Source organism: Pseudopodoces humilis, chromosome 2, assembly GCF_049639895.1.
Source record: "Pseudopodoces humilis isolate 2021_Gansu_Grassland_sample_001 chromosome 2, ASM4963989v1, whole genome shotgun sequence".
NCBI lineage: Eukaryota > Metazoa > Chordata > Aves > Passeriformes > Paridae > Pseudopodoces > Pseudopodoces humilis.
The window spans coordinates 2,981,984-2,990,655 of NC_142201.1; positions in this window are offsets into that span (position 1 = coordinate 2,981,984).

Genomic DNA, 8,672 nt, shown 5'->3' on the forward strand with positions numbered 1-8,672 from the left:
CTTTCTTGGCATTTACAATGAGGTAAATGATGGACTAAAAAAAATATGAGAAGCAAGTATAACAAATGTAATGAAACCTCTGCCCATGCAAAATGTTGGGGGGGGTTGGAAGATATTTTCCCCAGCTGCTGTGTAGATAGCTAGAAAAATTGTCCAAAATCCCATATATAGAATGTTTACTGTGGTTTTCTTCATCATGACCTAAAACAAGAGAGCAAATGCAAAAGTCCTGATACAATTCCTCTAAAGCCTGCATACCCCAAACCTGTTTGTTCTTTATTGTCTCTCACTATGAGCAGATCCATAAGAGAAAACAGGCTTGTCTGTGCATTCCTTGGGCTGTGGAGGAGGCAAATCCAGAGCTCAGAGGGAGGTGGGCAAGCTGAGCCAAAATCCTGTGGTTTGGAAATGGAGACCCCACCCCAAATGTGTATTTGGGCTGGCTCACCTCACTCTCCTAACCCCATCCCAGGGACCAAAGGTGACACACAGAGGGGTGAAACCTGCAATCCCTCTGGAAAGCTGGTGGCCATGTCCTTCCTTCCTGGAAAACCAGGGTTGGACTCACCCTCCTGAGGCCAAGGGGGGCAGTGATGGAGCGACAGCGCCTGACCCGCTCCGTGCACAACTCACTGAGGTCTGGGGTGGGATTGCTCTGCCACAGCAGGGTTTCCAGAGCCCATCTCCCACCTTAACCAGCTGAGTGAAGTGCAGAAAGGAAGGAAAGTGTTTTGCATTAAACAGTTACAGGTTAGAAGTCAGGTGCAGTGAGCATAATCCCCCTTCTCCTTCATCTGGGTGTTTGAACCTGGGTTAGTGGAAGGTGTCCCTGCCCATGCAGGGCATTGGAACTGGATGAGCTTTAAGGTCCCTTCACACCCAAATCATTTTATGATTCTTAGGCTAAAAAACCTTTTCCTGCTTGGCTGCCTGTCTTTGGCCTGATATATCTTGAATCAAACTTCATTTCTTTGTCTAACTTTTTTTTTTTCCCCTGACAGAAGGCAAAGAACAATCCAGCAGATGCAGTTCTCCCATTTAGCTTCCTGCCATTCACAGGGAGCTCTTGTTCTCTTGCAGGGTGCTTTTTTTGCCCTGTGGAAGAAAAGGAGCTCTTCCAAGAGCAATATCTTTCCTCCTACATGCCTTTGAACAGACCTGTTTGTTTGTTTTCCCCATCCTGAGTGCCAGCCCAGGGAGATGCCAGGAACACTCATCTTGCTGAAGCCAGGAGTGAGTCCCAAATCCCCTTCTCCCACACTGCCCATCCCACAGCCAGTCCTCCCTGGAGCCACTGTTGAGCCAGCAGGGACATCTCTGCCTGAGGGTGGACTGGTTTGGAGCAGCTTCCCCAGTGTCCTGTGCACAACGCTCCTTTTCTTCCTCAGCAGGGCTCTACCTCTGCTGGCTTCCCAATTTAATTTCTTTTTTCTTTTTTTAAACACATAAAACCATTGTTGTTAATGTAGGGAAAATTCCATTTTCTCCTCAAGAGGCTTTGCCAGGTTCCAAAGGCTTGGGATGTATCTTTTCTGCAAGCGGAATGTGCCTTCCAGAATTCACAGATCTCTTCCTCTCCTTTTCTTGCACATGAACACTTTTCATTCCATGTTCCTCAGCGATCCCTAAAACCCCCAGCTAAGCCCAGCACTGAATTCCACTGAATCCCACGTGGGATTGAGTCCTCATCCCATGACTCTGACAGGGAAGGAGATTCCTGCTGGTGAGGAGTGGACAGTGAGGCTGGTGCAGCCTCCCTGCTTCTCTTCCCAGACTTCAATATCTCCAGCCTGAAGTAGCTCCTAAGTGGGGGATTTTCCATTCCCCTGGCAGGATCCCTGTGCAGACCTCACCCAGGTGCTCAGTCAGTGCTGTTTGGTCTCCTGGGGTCACTTCAGGGGCCAGCACAGCCACCTCTCAGCAGTGGCCTTGCTCTCACCTGGATGTTTTCCAAACCTTGAGGACTCCAGTGGCAAGCTGTAGGTTGAGGGAGCTGATTCTCCCCCTCTGCTCTGCTCTTGGGAACCCCCAGCAGCTGTTCTGCATCCTGGTCTAGGCCTCCAGCACAAGACAGACGTGGATCTGTGGGAATGAGGGTGGAGAAAACCACTAAGCTGATCCCAGGGCTGGAGCCCCTCTGCTCTGGAGCCAGGCTGGGAGAGCTAGGGTGCTCACCTGGAGAGGAGAAGCTCCAGGAAGAGCTCAGAGCCCCTTCCAGGGCCTGAAGGGGCTCCAGGAGAGCTCAGAGGGACTATTCAGAAGGGCATGGAGTGACAGGACAAGGGAGAATGGCCTTAAGCTGCAGAAGGACAGGGTTGGATGGGATATTAGGAAAAAAATTCTCCCTGGCAGGGTGGGCAGGCCCTGGCACGGGGTGCCCAGAGCAGCTGGGGCTGCCCCTGGATCCCTGGCAGTGCCCAAGGCCAGGCTGGACATTGGGAGCTCCTGGGACAGTGGGAGGTGTCCCTGCCATGGCTGGGGTGGGATGAGATGATTTTTAAGGTCCCTTCCAACCCAAACCATTCCATGATTCTATGAAATGACCCCTGCCAGTAGGAGCTCCAGCACCTGGGAAATTTTGACCATCATCGTGTGATTTGACCCAGCTCAGCCATGTGCAGTGTCTCATTCCAAAAAAGTAAAACAAAAAATCAAAAAACCAACCAACCCAACAAAAACCAAACCAAACAAAAAAAAACCCCAAAAAAACCAAAAAACAAAACAAAAACCCTAACCCATCAATGGAGACCACAGAGGTCAATCTCTGCTCCATCTTCCCATCCAAAGTGAGCAAAGCTTTCCACTAGCAGGAGAAAAATGTTTATGGGAGGAGGGGTGGTGCTGCCAGCTCTCTGCAGAGCACAGAACCGGAAAAGCCAGCGTGGAACAGCCTCTCAGGGAAGAGCTTTCCACCACAGCGAGATTGGGCCCGAGATGTTCATGTTTTATTACATCCATTTTTCTCCAAGAAATATTAAAGTGCTCTCACTCTTTGAAGGGAGGGGGGAAATAAAGCACAGGAGGTGCCGAGCTGTCCCTAAGCAACGTATCAAATAAAACAATAAACTGTTCGCAGGCAGAACGGCTTTAAAAGGACCCACAGCACTTTGGGGCTGTCAGGGGAAGAATAGGAATGGAAATGATTCTGAAAATTATTAGTAGTACCTTAACAGGAGCCCCTTAATAACTCCCACAGAATCTTCTGTCACCAGCACAGCCAAGCTGCTGCTCCATGCCAATTACTGTCCCTGCATCTCCCTCTGCTTGAGGGGGATTTGCAGAGGATCCAGCTGAGATCTGAGATTCTGCTGCTATTGTGAGTCCCCTCTGCAGCAGCAGAGGTGGTTTTGGGTGGAAGTTCCCCCAGCTCCCCAGAAACAGAGTTTAAATGTACCTCAGAGAAGGAGCTGGGCCCTGCAGCTGCATTCCTACAGTTTCTTCACTGCAGGGACCGACTTTCCTCGCAGGAGGGCATGGAGTGACAGGACAGAGGGGGATGGCTTCAAACTGAAAGAAAGTAGGGTTAGATTGAATATTAGGAAAAAATTCTTCCCTGTGAGGGTGGGCAGGCCCTGGCACAGAATTGCCAGAGCAGCTGGGGCTGCCCCTGGATCCCTGGCAGTGCCCAAGGCCAGGCTGGACATTGGGAGCACCTGGGACAGTGGGAGGTGTCCCTGCCATGGCAGGGCTGGCACTGGATGGGCTTTTAAGGCCCCTCCCAACCCAAACCATCATGATTCTATGATTTTATAAGTCTCACATTGCTCATAGAGGCGCTTTCTGCTTTGCTTTAAAGTCCCAGCCCCTTCCAGTCGAGGATCTGCAAACACCAAAGGCAGGGAGAAGGGAGAACAGAAAGTGGCTGTTCTGGCAGCCTGGCAAAGACTTTTCCTGCCCTGTTGCCACCACTTGACTTCTCATTTCCTACAACGTTTTCTTCTCCCATTTCTGGACAGCATGGGAGGGGCCAGGAATGCGAGTGGAAAGAGGGTCATGATCTTTATTGTTCCTTGTTCCTGTGTGTGGGAGGCAGGAGAAATAAAGAGAGCTGGTCCTTAGCAGCCTCTTTGGCCTGGCTGTAAATCAGAGCAGCTACATCCAGGAAATATCCAGAGCACGTTATCAGTCCCTGACAGCCAACACAGCTCCCTCCTGCCCTTCCTGGCAAACCTGGGGGGAGAAGAGGGGACAGGGGCTGCCTGTGGCTGCTCCAAGCTCCCAGAGCTCTTGGAGGACTCTGTAGAGCCTCTGCCTGCAGGGAGGGAAGCAATCAGACCCTCAAGCAGGGCTTAGACATCAAGTGGGACCTGCATCCTGGAGTAGCTCTGCTCCCAGGATGGATCAACAAAGCCAGGCATGGGGAATACTGCACCACTGCTTTTCTGATTCATTCTCCCACACAGAAAAGCCCAAAGTTAAAATAGCTCCAGCTTTTCTTTTGGGCCTGGGATAGGAGGGAGGAGGGAGCATGAACTGGCACATAAAGCGCCCTTGTGGATGCTTTTTCCTGCTCTGCCTCTGTGGGACATGAGGTTTTATCTGTGGATGGGACAACCCTTCATCCCCTTGGATTTCAGGGCTGGCTATCAAGCCACCATCCCCTGCAGATGGAGAAGAGCAGTGCTGGTCAGCCCTGTCCCCAGAAACAGATAGAGGAACAGAAAGTGGTCCCTGGGTGAAGTCATGGGTGACAAATATGAACACAGAGTTCTCCACCGGGTTATGAAATCCCGGCTGAGCTGCTAGGAAAGGGGTTTAACATTGCAGCACAGCCCCTACACACTCAACACTGCTGCTTTACTATTAAAAACCAAGGAAGTTTGCAACAGAAAAACCACATTTTCAAAATGTGGGAGAAGATTACATCACTGTATTGTAAATGTCCTCACTATTCTGGCTTTGGCAGGCCTGCATGTCAGGAACAAGTGCTCAGCTCTTGAGCAACCATGTGTGTCAGCACACAGAAGAGCTGGCTAGACATTCAACAGTGTCACAAGGAGGAGCTGCTTATAACATTTCAAGGTTTTTTAAAATTGTTTTAAGGCTGCTTTTTTCTTACCTGCAGTGTCAGGCTTAGTTTAGTCAGGCTAAGTTTAGGGAAGCACTCCCAGGGAAGATGCTTTGTGAGCAGGAGACCTTTCCTGGTTGAACATTAATCTGTCAAAAAATGCATGTAAAGCCAGCTTAGATGATTCAGATTTGTGCCAGACTTGTCCCTCTTTCAGATGGGGGAAAAAAACCCACCAAAACATAGAGGATGTATCTGTAGTCTTATGTTTCAAAATGTTCTGCTGAAAGATCTGTTTCTTCACCTCAACATTTCTGTCCCTCCCTGACTTTGCTCAAAACAAGAACTGAAAACAGAACATCCCATACTTTATGAATGAAAGGTTTTATCTGGTCAAAAGGAAGCTGTGTCTTTGGGGGTGGCGGGGGGAAAAAAACCCATCAAAACAACACTGAAAAAAAAAAAGTTTTAATTCTTGTGTTTTAAACTAAGAATGTTTGACGTTTGAATTACTTAGGAGTGCATGAAAACCAAGATAAGGTGGTTTAGATATTTCCCTTGCTGGAGATGGGCTGTTTGTGCTTACAATGTACAAAGCAGTTTAAGCTTTACATTTTAATGTGACATATTTATTGGAAATAAAGAAACAAACTACTTGCATCATCATGTCTTCAGTTCTAATGCAAATTGCCTCTCCTACTGATGGAAAAGACAAATAAAACCAAGGCTCAAACCCATGGAAGTCCTAACAGCATCTCCCTTCCTCGGCTGTGTTCATCTTTCTCCTCTCTCAGGATATAAAATCAGTCCTTGTTACAAGTCCCAAGTCTGGAAAAGGCCTGAATTTCTATGGAGAAAGACAAACAAACACTGAAAAATTTCATTTAAGGAAGTAGCCTGTTCTTTGGTTGTTTGCTTATTTAAAAGGAAATAAACAACAGTTTAGCAATTCACAGGAAAACCTCAACAGATAGCAGGAGGGCTTTAATTGGGTTTTCCCCTTAGATCTGCAGTGTGCTTTATCTGCTTTTTAGCTTTGTGAGTCAGGTTTGTGATTATTTTATTATTGTCTTCCTATTTGAAGCTTCAGGTGGAATCATAAAAAAATCCTATTATTATCCACTAATTCCCACTACACAAAGCATTACCAACAGGAAAATTGTCTGGATTTGGATTCAAAGGCAAGGGTAAACTCACAATTACAAACATTTTTAGCGTTTTCCAGGTTTGGAAAGTTTATCAGCTTGGAAGACATCCCATTCCTGAAATGAAACACACCGTGAGCAAACAGAACTAATTCTCAGAAATATTTGTGAAATCTGTGCTCTAGCCTGGAACTCAAACTTCTGGATATGGCAGGAGAGGCCACCTCAGGGAGTGCACAAAGCTCAGAGACATCCGAGGTGTTCCCTGGGGAACATTTGAACACCTCCAGGGATGGGGACTCCACACCTCCCTGGGCAGCCCCTTCCAATGCTTTAACAGCCCTTTCTGTGAAAAAATTCTTCCTGAAATTTCTCTCTTGGGAAGGAAGTGAGTCTGGTGCAGAACACTCAGTCTTGTGGATTGTTTCTGGGAGCTGCTAATCATCAGGGAGGGGAACAGAGAGGACTGATTCCTGACACAGGGATGGATAGCTGGGAAGCTGAACTCCATAAACTAGAGATAAGTGAGTGTAAAACCACAAAGCTTGGGGGAGAGAAATAGGCTAGGGAAGAAGAAACTTTGACCATGATTTCTTTCTAGAATAGCTGTGCATAATCCTAGAATCATGGAATGGTTTGGGTTGGAAAGGACCCTAAAAATCATCCAGTTCCAACTGGGTGAAGGGAATTTTCACGAGCTCAGTCTGCTCTGGGTCATCCATCCTGGCCTTGGATGCTTCCAGGGATCCAGGGGCAGCCACAGTTTCTTGGGGCAACCTGTGCCAGGGCCTGACCACTCTCACAGGAAACAATTCCTTCCTAAAATCCAACCTAACCCTGCTCTGTGTCAGTTTGAAGCCATTCCCCCTCGTCCTGTCACTCCAAACTCTTGGAAATAGTCTCTGTCCACAGGATGAACCCCCCACACACTCCTGAGCCATATGGTAAAAAGTGTATCTCTGGAAAATGCAAATCTGATGATAGAGTAGCTGATAAAGATTCAACAAAACTCAGTGCCTAAAAACTAAAGCCAGATATGAGTGTTCTGTGGAAAATAAGCACATTTTTCATAGCGAAGGGGATTAACCAATGGAAACAACACTTCATGTTGTGTACTGGATTCTTCACCTCTAGAAATGCCATCATCAAGACAGGATGGGGTTTTTTTCAGATGATGTGCTCAGGCTCAGATGAGAATCAGTTCAAGGAAAATTCAGTTCAAGGAAACCCAAGAGATGACGTGATAGGTGTGACATCAGATTGTGAGATCAGGTTGGCCCCTGTTTCTCTTTGAGCCCTGGGACTGTCTCTGAGCTTTGGCCTTTTATGGGGTGACAGTGACACAACCTACAGCTCTTCAACAGGAACATGAATTCATGGAGCATTACAATAAAAAGTGAGGCAGAAATACCACCTCACCCTTTCTTTTGCTGTCCTCTCCCCACACCCAGCACAGCTTCTCTGATTCCCCTAAATTCTCCCTGCTTTTACCATCAAAAGTGAGGCTTCACCTTGGATTGCAACTTAAGGGAGCTTTGTTTGTGCAAATGCCTGGAAAGATCTTCCATGGGCTGCTCCTACCAAACACCCAAAGCAATGCCCAAACACGCAGCTCCAGCTGTTGCTCAAGATCATTTGACGCGTCATTGAAGAGACACCGCTGCTTAATCCTCATTCTTTCCATACCTTGAAAAGCAATGACATTTCAAGAAAAAGGGGGCAGGTTTTGTTTCTGGAAGTGTCTGTACTCTTTCAGCTTCCTGTTGAGTTTCATGGCAGTCTCACCCTTAATAGGTGCAATTTTTGAGGCTGCGCAACTCTGCCCGCAGCGCTGGATTTCTGTGTTTGGGGCGTGTATCACACAATTACACACAACCACTGGCCAGGGGAGTGCTCCTGACACGGTGCCAGGCTGAGACCACACGTGCAGTGGCTCCTCTTGCAGGAGCCAGCTGCGTGATCAGCTCAGGAACAAGCTGCAGGTCTCACACTTGTGGGCAAATTTATAAGTGGGGTAATGCGAACCCCTGGCTCTAAACCAAAATCAGGCCTCCAGCAGCCAAGCTCAGCACTTGGTGCTGGATGGAAATAACCAAATGGTTTTGGTGCTCCAGCCTGGCAGGAGGTATCCCTGTGAGCTCAGGGCTGGATGCAGTTTTTCTGGGAGCGGGGGAGCTGTCAAGGCACTCAAAGATGCCGCAGAGGATGATCAGGGGTAGTCACCAACTGCATGAAATTCAGCAAGGGAAAATGCCAGATTCTGCACAAACTGGGGTTGAGATGCTGAAGAGCAGTGCCATGGAAAGGGACCTGCAGGTCCTGGCTGATGGCAAGCTGGATCTGAGTCCAGCAGTGCCCTGGAAGCCAGGAGGGACATCCCTGGTACTGAGGGCACCAGGCCCAGCATCACTGGCTGGGACAGGGAGGGCTTGTCCCACTCTGCTCTGGGCTGGGATGGCCTCACCTTGGTATTGTGAGCAGTTTGGGGTGTCAAAATATAAGAAAGACATTAAATTATT